General features: G+C 45.8%; 1 protein-coding gene across 2 annotated transcripts in view; it reads left to right on the plus strand.

The window, feature by feature from the left end:
• Positions 1-12,686, plus strand: part of VRK3 (VRK serine/threonine kinase 3) — a 128,902-nt gene that overhangs the window by 6,596 nt on the left and 109,620 nt on the right. Inside the window, exon 1 of one of the 2 annotated variants that reach the window (XM_066582643.1) lies at positions 6,995-7,058. The exons of the other annotated variant lie outside the window; for it this stretch is intronic. The gene's annotated coding sequence lies outside the window, so the exon portion shown is untranslated. Of the gene's footprint in view, positions 1-6,994; positions 7,059-12,686 lie in introns of those variants that run through there. 2 annotated transcript variants of the gene reach the window in all.

Below are 12,686 nucleotides of genomic sequence, written 5' to 3' on the forward strand. Positions count from 1 at the left end.
TAGCCTCACACCAAGAAGAAAATTTCTTCCATACTTTAGAATAAATTTTATTAGTAGTTTGCTTCCTACTGGCTAGTAGTCTGTCTACTACTTTATGGGAAAACGCCCTGTCTGAAAGGAGGGATTTTTTAATAACCAAGTTGTTAGGAGTAATCTCTCCACCCCCTGATACGATAGAGGTCCCTGAGTTAAGAGATCTCTGTGGGCTGGTAGGCATATAGGGTCGCTGCAACTCAAATTCTTTAGCAGGGAAAATCAACTCTTTTTGGCCAAAAGGAAGTTATCAAAATTGATGTGCAGCTTTTGTGACAAAATTGTTGTACCACTCTCGGAATTAAAGGGAAAGGTGGAAACGCATAAGTTAACCCTTGACCCCAATCCTGAACTAACGCATCCAGGCCGTATGATTGGTACTGAGGGCTGAGAGAGAAGAAGACTTTTACCCTTTGATTCTCCCTTGTAGCGAACAAGTCTATTTTTGTAACTCCCCACTTGTGCGTTAAACCCTGAAACACCTCCTGAGAGAGTACCCACTCTCCTGGGTTCACCCGTCGGCGGCTGAGGAAGTCTGCTGTAGTATTCTGAACTCCTCTCAGGTGAGTTGCAGAGATTGACTGAACATGCCTCTCTGCCCAATGAAATTTTTTTTGGACTATGCTTTGTAATAAAACCTGACTGGTTCCTCCCTGATGACGGACATATGCTACAGCTGTAATATTGTCCGATAGGACCCTCAGATGTTTCCCCTGAGTCAGTCCTCTGGAGGCCTGCAGGGTCTTCCATATTGGCAAAAGCTCCCTGGCATTTGAAAAGTATCTTCTTTCCCCCTGGGCCCATGTATCCTGGAAGTAGGATTCCCCTACTTGGGCACCCCAGCCCCACAGGCTGGCATCCGTGGTGATTAGTACTACCGGGTTCGGGAACGACTGAGGAAGGTGGAAAAGGGAGGAGCCTTAAACTTTTCAGTGTGCTTCTTGTCCTATCAGGGGAAGATAATCTCAGCTGGTGTTGTCGTGGAGACGATAGGAAAAATGCGCGTAATAAATGGGTGACATACGTGAGCCCTAAGGGGTGTTATGCTTATTGCAAATAAAGTTTATATAGCAGATACTTTCTGTTTCTATTCCTCTCAGCTATTGTTGAGTGAACCGAAACAGTAGGACCCTATTCTGGGTTGAACTTTGCTAAGGGTTTGGTGCAAAGCCAAACCTCAGGTGGTTCAGCCAGGGGAGGAGGTTCCAGCTCTGAAAAGCGAGATTCAAATTTGGACGACATTTTTGTTGAATTTGTATGTTCCCCTGTGTTTGTGTTTTTTCTTGGCAACAAATTTGGATGTACTCACCTCCATCCTCCGCGATGTCCCGCAGCGTTCTGGTCCTTTCAGGACCTGATGCCGTTTTCTGCACATACGCGTCAGACAGAAAATGTCGGGTGCATGCACAGAAGGCTGGGGAGCAAGGGAGATTTAAAATATCCCTACTCCCGGCTAGTGGCTGAGGGCACGGAGATGTCACCGGGGACTGCTGTATGTAGTTCCCGTTCACATGATCAGCATTATCCAATGGATAACGATGATCATGTAAAGTAAAAAAAAGTATAAATTAAAGTTTAAAAAGTTTAAGTTTCAACTCTCCTCATGGATCACATCTGTGAGGGGAGATAAAAATTACGTACCTAAGGACCTCACCCCGGCTTCTGCGCATGTGCCCGTCACCAAAATGGCAACTGCATGCGCAAAAGCCACGGATTGCCAGTGTAATTTAAAATCTCCCTGCTCTTGGCTACCAAATGTAGCCAAGAGCTTGGAGATTTCACAATGGGCTGTGGTATGTGGTCCCTTGTCATGTGATCGCCATTATCCAATGGATAACGGCCATCATATAAAGTAAAAAAAAGTTTTAAAAGGTTAAGTTTCATCTCCCCTCCATGAGGGAAAATGAAATTATGTACCTAAGACCCCCAATTTATCCACGGACCTTACACCGGCTGCTGCACACACGCCTGTCGCCAAAATGACAGACGCATGTGCGAAAGCCATGGATTACTGGGGTAATTTAAAATTTCCCTGCTCCTGGCAATCAATGTAGCCGAGAGCCTGGAGATTTCAGTGGGCTGCTGTATGCGGCGATCATGTAAAAGTGAGAAAAAGTTAAAGTTTCACTCCCGTCACGGATCCGATCCGTAAGGGGAGATGAAATTGCTTACCTAAGGCTTCTGGCAATGTTCCCCAATGGGATCTTTATCCCAGCCTCGGTGCAGGCACCCATCAGCAATATGGTGGACTAGAGCGAAGAAGCTGAGGAGGGCTTGGGAAACTTTAAATCTCCCTGCTCCTGGCTACTAAAGGTAGTCGAGAGCCTGGAGCAATGACAGAGGGCCACGGTGAGCAGACCCCAGTCACGTAATTGCCATTATCCAATGGGTCATGAAAAAGTTAAAAAAAAAAGTTGACGTTTAATCTTCCTTTATAGATGCGATCGGTGAGAGGAGATGAAACTTCTTACCGAAGGCCTCCACATTTCAACCCCAACATGATCTTCCTCCATGGACCTTCCCCGGTCCAGGAGCAGGAGCCGCTGAGGGCCCAGAAAATGTAAAATCTCCTTTCTCCCGGCTAGCCTCGACCAGTGACCAGAGGCATCGTTGAGCAGTCCCCAGTCACGTGATGAAATGAAGTGATCTACTTAGGCTAGTCTCACACAACCGGATAGGAATTGCGGATTTCACATCGATTGGATTACACAATTCTGCTCACATTCGCTCACATTAGCGGGTTGGAATTACGTAATCCACTCGCACAAAACAGAATGCAGCATGTTCTATTTTACTGCAGATATCTGTGACATAAAACCCATTGTACTCCATGGTCGCGGATATACCGGCAGCCCATACGCAACTACATTGTGTATGGGGTGCGGGCACCCGCGTCATCGCTAGGTGACAGCGCGGGAGATACAAACAAAAAAAAGGTGTACTGCGCATGACCGCCTGTGTGAGTACGCAATTATGTGCAGTACATTACGCGGCTGCATGCAAGGTCACGGCTGGGCTCACTGCTGGGATCCGCTGCGGGCCTCTGCAAGCGGATTCCACATGTGACCGTGTGAGGCCGGAGTTATTCAGATCAATACCTGTAAAATGTAATTCACCTTCCTGCAGTTCCAGGAGCAGCTTGTTGAACGCCTTCTGTTTCAGACCGCCGCACCTCAGCAAGCTTACGAAGGCTCCAAAGTGCCACTTTTTACACCCCATCCCTGCCCCTGAGGTCAAGAAATACTCGCAAAAAAAGTGTTAGGTTTGCAGCAAGCAAAGAGGAGGAGGGATACCCAGTTTTATTGCCCCATATGCCCATCCCAACCAGACCTCCGCAATTACCCCTGTTTTCAAACATACCACACAGTTTACATTATTACTTTTATCTAAGATTTCAGAAATGCCAAAAATGGGGGAAGGGATTATTTTAGGGAGTCAGTTTTTTCTCTGCACAAGTGAGCAATGGGGCCTAGAATTTATTCAGTTGTGCCCTTGAAATCCAATGGGTGTTCCCTCCATTACAGGCCTAGCTATGTGTCCAGTAAGCAGATTGGGTCTACAATGGGCATGGGTATGAACACAGGACAAATAGAGGTATCCGTTTCGGGGTGCAAGTCTTCATTCATATGTGTGCTGTACAAAAAAACTGTTTTTTAAATGACAGAATTGCCAAAAAAAATGAAAATCGTATTTTTTTTCCTTCTGCTTTGCTTAGATTCAGTCAAAATATGCAGTACAACCCCAGATGAATTCATTAAGGTGTCTAGTTTTCAAAATTGAGTTAACTGTGGGGGTTCTCTGTTGTTTTGGACGCTCAAGGGCTCTACAAGTGTGCAATGGGGTCTAAAACACATTCAAGCAAAATGTCTATTTGGTTTGGGCCCTGTTGTGCATACAGAGATAAGATTAGGGCCCCATGGGTATGTTTCTGAACACAGGACAAACAGGGGTATCAATTGTGGGGTGCAAATCCTCATTTTCATGTGCACTATAGAAAAAAACTGTCTTTGAAATGACATACTTGCAAAAATAAGAAATTTTATTTTTTCTCATCTAACTCCTGAGGAGAAATTGTGGGGTCAAAATACTCCTGACATTAAGGGGTGTAGGTTTTCTCTCCTAAGTGAAGAAGTAATATGTGAAAATGCCTTCCTGGCCTGGATTGTAGCTGAGGATAAGTGCACAAACAGCTGGATATTTGCGAACTCGTCAGGGAGATCGGTCATCTTTCGGGAAGCAAATATAAGAGCCTCTTTGATGTGGAAGAAGTGAATTCTTGCTGTGACATCCCGCGGAACATTTTCAGAAAGGAATTTTGGTTTCAGTAAGTGATGCGCCCTATTAATAATGAGTTCCTGATTGGGAGCGGATGGAAGGAGCTTTTTCATTAAATGTGTCAGGAAGTTCTTTAGTTCTGATGGGCCAATTTTTTCTGGGATACCCAGAAATTTAATATTGTTCCATCTATTACGATCCTTTAAATCTGCCATCTTAGTTTTAATGTGGACCACCTACTCTTCAAAGGAGTAGTGCGCATCTATCAAAGAGTTATGCGAGTTGGTCAGCTCCTCCATCTTATGTTCTATATGAGAGGTTCTTTCTTCCACTTCTTTTACAAAGGAGCTGAAAGATGCAGAAAAGGCGTTGAGGTCTTACCGCATAGAGCTCCTCAGTGCCAGCATCATCTCCTTAATGAACCCCTCTGACACGGGCTGATCTAAGGATGGGACCTCGCTGATAAGTTCTGCAGCGTATGATGGGTATAGTAGTGTGGGATCTGCACTTTTAACCTTGGTCTCTTCTTATCAGGACTGGCTGTAGATGAATTCCTATCTCCTGCATGTGACACGCCATTTTAGATGAGTGAGTGGCACTGTGAGTAATGGCTGCTGAAGTTTCACTCACCTCTCCCAACTCTACAGGAGGGCAGGCATTCTTCTGTGCAGTTCCTGGAGATCCTGCAGCTGTCTTCTGCCTCGGTGGAGCCCCGCTGTCTTCATCGCAGGAGCCATCAGGAGAGGAGGAAAGCGAGGTTACCGGGTCCTTTCTGGCGCCGCGGACAGTGAAAAAGTTGGTTACCCACTGCGGGGAGGCTTTAACTGTCTTTCGGCGCGTCATCCCGGCAAAGCAGAGACTTTGACAGGTCTCACCGCCGATGCTGGATCCTGCTGCTATTACATTAACTAAGGTGGCTTACTCGGGAGTGGAGCTTAGCAGATGGCATCCGTCTCGGTCCTCTGCCAGGCAACGCCCCCACAAGGGGTGTAGTTTTTAAAATGAGGGGGTATCTATCGTTCTGACACCTGCAATCTTGGCTTGGTGTAGGAAAACAAAATGTTCCCCAAAATGTTAATAATTAATGTTAAATTTGTATGTCTCCTAAATGGTAAAAAAAAAACTTTTTCCAAGTAAACAGATGGAAATATATATCTCATCCAAAAACCGTACAGTATGTTTGCACATATTTGACATATTGCAGTTGAAAATGTGAAAAAAATGACAATTTTTTTGAAATTTTCCTAATTTTGGCACTTTATACAAGGATTCCATCGGTCTATTTTTGGACCAGAGCATTACAAAGCAAAGAACGTGTATATGCACCAAAAAGCACATAAACTAGCAGTGAAACCTGTGCATTTTTAACAAACCAAAATTGCATATGCCCGTCTAAATTAGGCCAAATGCCCCATTTAGACGGAACAATTATCGTTCAAAAGAGCGAGCGAAGCTGAACAATAATCGCTCCGTTTAAATGTAGGCAACGATTGAACGACGAGCGAAAATCGTGAGGTTTTTACTCGCCCTTCAGTTTCAGCAGGCATAAAGATCAGTGCCGGCTTATGCATTTCTCGTGCCGCCTAGGGCTTCTTCACATGAGCGTATGTGCAAAAACGCTCGCCGGACCACAGAGTATTTGTGCACAAACAAGGTTGGTTGTGCACAAACATTTGCGCGTGTGTCTGCACAAAGTACAGTCATTTTTGCGCACACAGGGCCCATTCATGTGCGCAACACACCCTTTCTGGGGGTAAAAAGGCTATTTAGCCTAATGAGGTCCACATGTGTTCTTTTCTTCGTGTTTTGCGCAGTGCTTCATGTTTCCCCTTACATATTTGGGCAGCTTCCATAGACTTCATTTTCCTTTGTACACAACAAAGGAAAATGGAGCAGCTCCTACTTCTTCCTCCATGCATGAAATGTGAGCGCAAAACACGCTCATCAGAACGAACCCATTGAATTCAATAGGTGTTATTCTCTGCTTCGTCTGTGCAAACATGGTCATCTGAATAAGCTTTTAAACACTAATCCTTCAGTGCTTCACATAGGAATGATTGGCGCACGAGGACTGCGCGGTTTTCAGTCTAAACGTGCTGCCCGGGCGTGAACGAGCTGGTGATTACATCACCAACCCGTACATTCAGGCAGACGGCCTTATGGCGATAATCCATGTTATTCACTTAACCAGTCAATGGTTTCAATGTAATATCTGTGTTTTGCGCAGCACAGGCCCCATACCAGTCTATGGAAAGTGCGGAAATACGCAAGGGAAAGAAACACTTGCGCAAAACTGTGAAAAAAAAACACATCCAGACCTCGTTAGGTTAAATAGGTTTTTAATCCGCAGAAAGGGTGTTATGCACATGAACTGGCCCTGTGTGCACAAAAAATACAGTACTGTGCGCAAACACGCATGCAAATCAACCTCGTTTATATGAAAACACGTTGCACTGCGAGGAGCGCTTTTGCGCATACAGTAATCTGAAGGACCATCGCTGGGACGAGCTGTTGGGCATCTGACTGGTGTAAAAGGGCCCCAAACAGCCAGTCCACAGACATAAACACTTCCCCCTCTCTGTCCTTTCTCTTGTGTTTGCATATTGCTACCAGCAGAGGGCGTTCTCGTGCGGGCTCTGGGATTAGTAGTAGCTGCTGCACAGTTTCGTTTTCCTTCTGCACGTTAGGTCACGTGTGTGACGCCTCTCATCGTGTTTACTGCCGAGCGGCCGCTGTAGGGAAGGTGCAAGGTACGTTGTTGTAGAGCAGCCGTCACTTACGGCCTGTCGCATCCTCGGCCCGGAGCTCTATATGCGGCCGGTAACGAGTTATATTGTCACTGTACCGTGTGTGTCGCCTCAGGGGGTCTGCTGCTCTGTACCTGCGCCTCACACACCTCCCTGCAGCACTACTGCTGCTCACCTCCTCATAACTTCCTGCTGCTGCTCACCTCCTCGTCCCTCTCTGCAGCGCCACTGCTGCTCACCTCCTCCTCCCTCCTTGCAGCACTCCCCGTCATTGTAGTGATACTAGAACACTGCAGGCTGTTGTCATCTGCACTTACCGTATAGATTACTCGTACATGAAAAAACGTACACACACACACGTACATCCGTTTTACCCCTTACTACTGAAGCCTGTCTGTCTAAGGGCTCATGTCCACGGGCAAAAGAAGAATTAAAATCCGCAGCAGATTTTAACTCTTCTGCCTGCCTGCGGATCCGTATCCCATAGGGATGCATTGACCACCCGTGGGGTAGATAAATACCCGCGGATGGTCAATAAAAGTGATTTTTTTAAAAAAAATGGAGCATGAAAAAATCGACCATGCTCCATTTTCGTGCGGGTCTCCCGCGGGCTTCTTTGAAGCCTATGGAAGCCGTCCGGATCCGCGGGAGACCTAAAATAGGAATTTAAAAGAACTTACCCATCCGGAGCGGACCGGGAAGGTCTTCTCTTCCTCACGGCCGGATCTTTCTTGCTTCGGCTCGGCGGATGTGCCCGCTGGCCGAAAAAGAAGATCCGGCCGTGAGGAAGAGAAGACCTTCCCCGCCCGCTCCGGATGGGTAAATTCTTTTAAATTCCTATTTTCAGCGCCCATGTCCGCGGGGCAGGAGGGACCCGCTGCAGATTCTCCATGTCTAATCCGTAGCGGGCCTGATTTTCCCCGTGGACATGAGGCCTTAACCCTTTAGTGACAGAGCTTGTTTATTTCCTTTTTTCCTCCCCCCCCTTTAAAAAAAACCAAAACAACTATTTATCTATCAACCTCGCTGTATGAGGGCTTGTTTTTTGCGGGACGAGTTGTATTTTTCAATGCTACTATATAATGTACTGAAAAACTTAAAAAAATTTTAAGTAGAGAGAAATGGGGGAAAAAATGACATTCCGTCATCTTCTGGTGCGTATTGTTTCAACGGCGCACAAGCTGCAACAAAAATGACATAACCTTCTTCTATGGGTCAGTACGATTACTACAATATTAAACTTGTATAGTTTTGTTTTTTGTTTTTTTTTTGCTGTACTACTGGTATTTTTTTTCAAAGATATGTTTAATGTTTTTTTGTTTTTTTTCTGCCGCCATCTTCTATGCGCAATAACTTTTTATTTTTCCATCGACACAGTTGTGCGAGGGCTCGTTTTTTGCAGGACATCCTGTAGTTTGCATTGGTACCATTTTGGAGTACATATGACTTTTAGATCGCCTTTTATTGCATTTGTTTCTTGGAGACAGGGTGACCAAAAAGCATTCTTTATTTTTTTTTTTCTGACGACGTTCATTGTGCGGGGTAAATAATGCAGTATTTTGATCAGACTTTTACGGACGCGGCAAAACCAAATATATATTTTTGTTTTATGATTTAGACTCTTAGTATGGATATGGCAAAAGGAGGGGGATTTAAACTTATTTTCCTTTTTTGCAATCAACTTTATTGATCTTTTTCCTCTTCTTTTTTTTTTTTTTTTAAGTTCTCCTTTAGACCACAGCTTGCGATGCTTTGATCGCTCCTGCAGTATGATGTAATGCCATAGTTTTATATCATACTGCGATCTGACAGGCAGTCTATAAAGTCACCCCTTGGGGACAGCTTAATAGACATTCTACCATGACCGCTCTGGGGCCTTTCAGAAGGCTCCCGGCTGCCATGACACCCGCACGGCTCCCTGCGTTCTCAATGCTCACGGTGCGGAATTCCATCGTGAAATCACCCAACCTCACCCGCGGCATGCTCTTTGCCGCGGGTGTACGCACTGACGGCTTCCATTGCAGTCAATGGAAGCCGTCTGTCACGCTATCTTCCGCTGTAGCACAGCGGAAGATAGCGTGAAACCGCTTCCCCGCCCACCACGTCATATGACGCGGCCGGCGCTTCATGTGACACTGTGGGCGTGTCATATGACGCGGTGGGCGGGGAAGCGTCACGCGGGACGGAAGACGCCGGATCCGCAGGTAAGTATTGGGGTCACGGCCGTGGGAAGAATTCAGCATGAAGAATAAATAACGTGATAAAGTTATTCTTTGGGTCAGTGTAACTGCAGCATTTCTATCCTTGCTGTCCCCGGCCCCTCTCCATTGACATAACCCAGCGGCTGTTCAGTACTTAAAGGGGTTGTCCCGCGGCAGCAAGTAGGGTTAAGCACTTCTGTATGGCCATATTAATGCACTTTGTAATATACATCGTGCATTAAATATGAGCCATACAGAAGTTATTCACTTACCTTCCCTGCGCTGGCGTCCCCGTCTCCATGGCTCCGTCTAACTTCAGCGTCTAATCGCTTGATTAGACGCGCTTGCGCAGAAGGGTCTTCTGCCTTCGGGTCTGTTCGGCAGCAGCAGCGTTTTGGCTCCGCCCCTTCTACGCGTCATCGCGTAGCTCCGCCCCGTCATGTGTGCCGATTCCAGCCAATCAGGAGGCGGAGCTATGGCTCATATTTAATGCACGATGTATATTACAAAGTGCATTAATATGGCCATACAGAAGTGCTTAACCCCACTTGCTTTCGCGAGACAACCCCTTTAAATATGAGCCATACAGAAGTTATACACTTACCCCTCCGATGCTGGCGTCCCCGTCTCCATGGCGCCGACTAAAGCTGCCTTCTCCCTCGATTAGACGCGCTTGCGCTGTCTGGTCCTCTGTTCTGCTGAATGGGGCCGCTCCGGCGTCCTCGCGCCAGAGAGGTCTTTTGCGCATGCGCAGACCAGCTCTCCGGCGCGAGCACGCCGGAGCGGCCCCATTCGACAGAGCAGAAGACCAGACAGCGCAAGCGCGTCTAATGGAAGGAGAAGGCAGCTTTAGTCGGCGCCATGGTGACGGGGACGCCAGCACCGGAGGGGGTAAGTGTATAACTTCTGTATGGCTCATATTTAATGCACGATGTATATTACATTAATATGGCCATACAGAAGTGCTTAACCCCACTTGCTGCCGCGGGACAACCCCTTTAACGGCTGCTATTTACACTGAACGATCATCATTCAGCTCATCGTCCATCGTTTATGTTACATAAACGATGGACGATGAGCTGATTGCTTATTGTTCAGTGTAAATAGCGGCCGTTCAGTACTGAACAGCCGCTGGGTTAAGTGAATGGAGAGGGGCAGGGGAGAGCGAGGAGAGAAATCTCCTGCAGCCGCCCCGCTGTGAGCCAACGATACTCTTGTGCAGCAGCACAGGAGCGAGTATGTGCGGGGACGAGTATCGGGCATCGCTTGGCTAACATTCAGCCTGTGTAAATGGGCCTTAAGAGATTTCAGTTTGTTTTTCAATGGAAGTGTACAAATAATGGATCACAAAGGTGGAGAAAAATCTGAAATGATTCTGGATTTTTTTAATGTGACAAATACATGGCATTTAAATAGGGGTTTGTAGACTGTTTGTATCCACTGGATATGTGAGCTTCCTGTTCAGTCTCGTTAAATAATAACTTGAGAGCAGGATTGGCCAAGGGTAGTTAGTGAGTTGGGTATGGGTCTGGTTGCATCAGCACCAAATCTGATGCCATAGTTAGCCTGACATTCGGCCCGACTCCTTTCATATGGGCGAGCTTGATGTTGGACCGTTAAACGTCGCTCGAAATCACGCTGAGGAATGTGCGATTTATATTTATTTATTTTTTTCCCCTCTCCCGTGGATGTGAGATGTTTGTGTCAAAAACACCTTGCATCGCTTCAGGGTAATGTTTCCTATTGTTTTCAATTGTCGCTGATAGCCGGCCTCCCGCTGCAACAGCGGGGGTGCATCAGAGATGCGCCCCCCCCCCCCCCCCCCCCGCTGTTTACCCCTTTCCTGCCGCGATCTATGTAGATCGCAGCATGGGAAGGGTTCACAGAGGGAGGGCGCTCCCTCTGTGAAGTTGCCGGGCTCTCGCAATATAATCGCAGAGAGCCTGGGTGGTTGCAATGCCAGCAGGACGCCAGATACCAGCGTCCTATATTGCCATTGCCTGTGATCGTTGTAATAAGCGATAAGGCAGAGAAGTCCTGCAATGCCTTATCACAGTGATCATCAGTGCTACAGTGTAAGTCTCCTAGAGGACCACAAATAGTGTGTATAAAAAAAAAAAAAAAAAGGAATAAAAATGTACAAAAAAGAAGTTAAAAAAAATGTTAAAAAAACAACCTTTTTAGGTGCTTTTTGTCAGCATAAAAAAATATTTGGTATCGTCGCCTCCGTAACAACGTGTACAATAAGTTGAACACACTTTTTATTCTGCATAGCAAAAAGCGTAAAAAAAAAGAAATAGAAGTGATCAAAAAAGCCGTATGTAACCAAGAAAGAGCTCGGTACATAGAAAAACAAAAAACGTTACAGGACTTTAAATGCAGCGATTTAGAAAAAAAAAAAGATTTTCAATAAAAGGATTTTTATTGCAGAAAAGTGGAAAAACCTAAAAAAAATAAGAATTTTGGTATTGTTTTGATCCTACCAGCCCGCAGAAAAAATGGATTGTGTCATTTGTTATGTAAAAAAAAAAGATCTATGGCAGAATTGATGGGTTTTCTCTCCCTACAATCATAAAAAAAATAATAAACGTTTTACAGTATAGTCTATGTACCCAAAAGTGGCACCGATTAAAAACTACAGTTCACCACGCAAAAAAACAAGCCCTTATACGGCCGCTTCAACGGAGGGATGCGGAATACGTCCGTGGATTTCCGCAATTCAAAACAAAAAAGTGCCAGCGAGTGATCGCGTTTTTCCATGTGGGTTTCCTTTATATCAATTGAGCCCTCCCACATCGTAAATCCGCAGTACAATAGAACATACTGCGATTTTTATTTATCTTTTTTCCCCCACGCTCGTGGAAATCTGCTGTAGAAATCTGCATTTGTGCGCTGGCAGACAGAAAGCTATTAGCTTCAATAGAACTTTGCCACTGCAGAATTCACATGTGGATTTCCACAGCGGGAAATGCAGTGCAAATCCGTCTGTGGGCATTCACCCTAAGGATGGGGAGAAAAAACTAAATAATATGGTTGCATAAATATGCACACCCTTAGGGCGCCCACCCACTGGCGATTTTTTTTCCTTTGCGTTTTTTCTCAAGAGCAATTAGTTTTGAATGTACTCCTGTCCACTGGCGTTTTTTTTTTCAGTCCGTTGCAATTTTTAACATAGGAACTGTCAGTTGCATATGTGTCCTTATTTTTCTCTTAATGCACCCATGAATGTCAATGGAAATTAACGGAAAAAGCCGCGAAAAAGCCGCGAAAATGCCGCGAAAAAGCCGCAAAAAACGCTGCGGAAAACGCGCCGAAAACGCTGCGTTTTTCGCGCATGAAAATCGCAAACGCCAGTGGGTGGGGGCCCTTAAACTAATAGTTTGTTTATGTACCCTTTGAATTTATGACAGCCGCCAGTCTTTTTGGGTAG

The sequence above is a fragment of the Eleutherodactylus coqui genome, chromosome 11, assembly GCF_035609145.1.
Source record: "Eleutherodactylus coqui strain aEleCoq1 chromosome 11, aEleCoq1.hap1, whole genome shotgun sequence".
Lineage (NCBI taxonomy): Eukaryota > Metazoa > Chordata > Amphibia > Anura > Eleutherodactylidae > Eleutherodactylus > Eleutherodactylus coqui.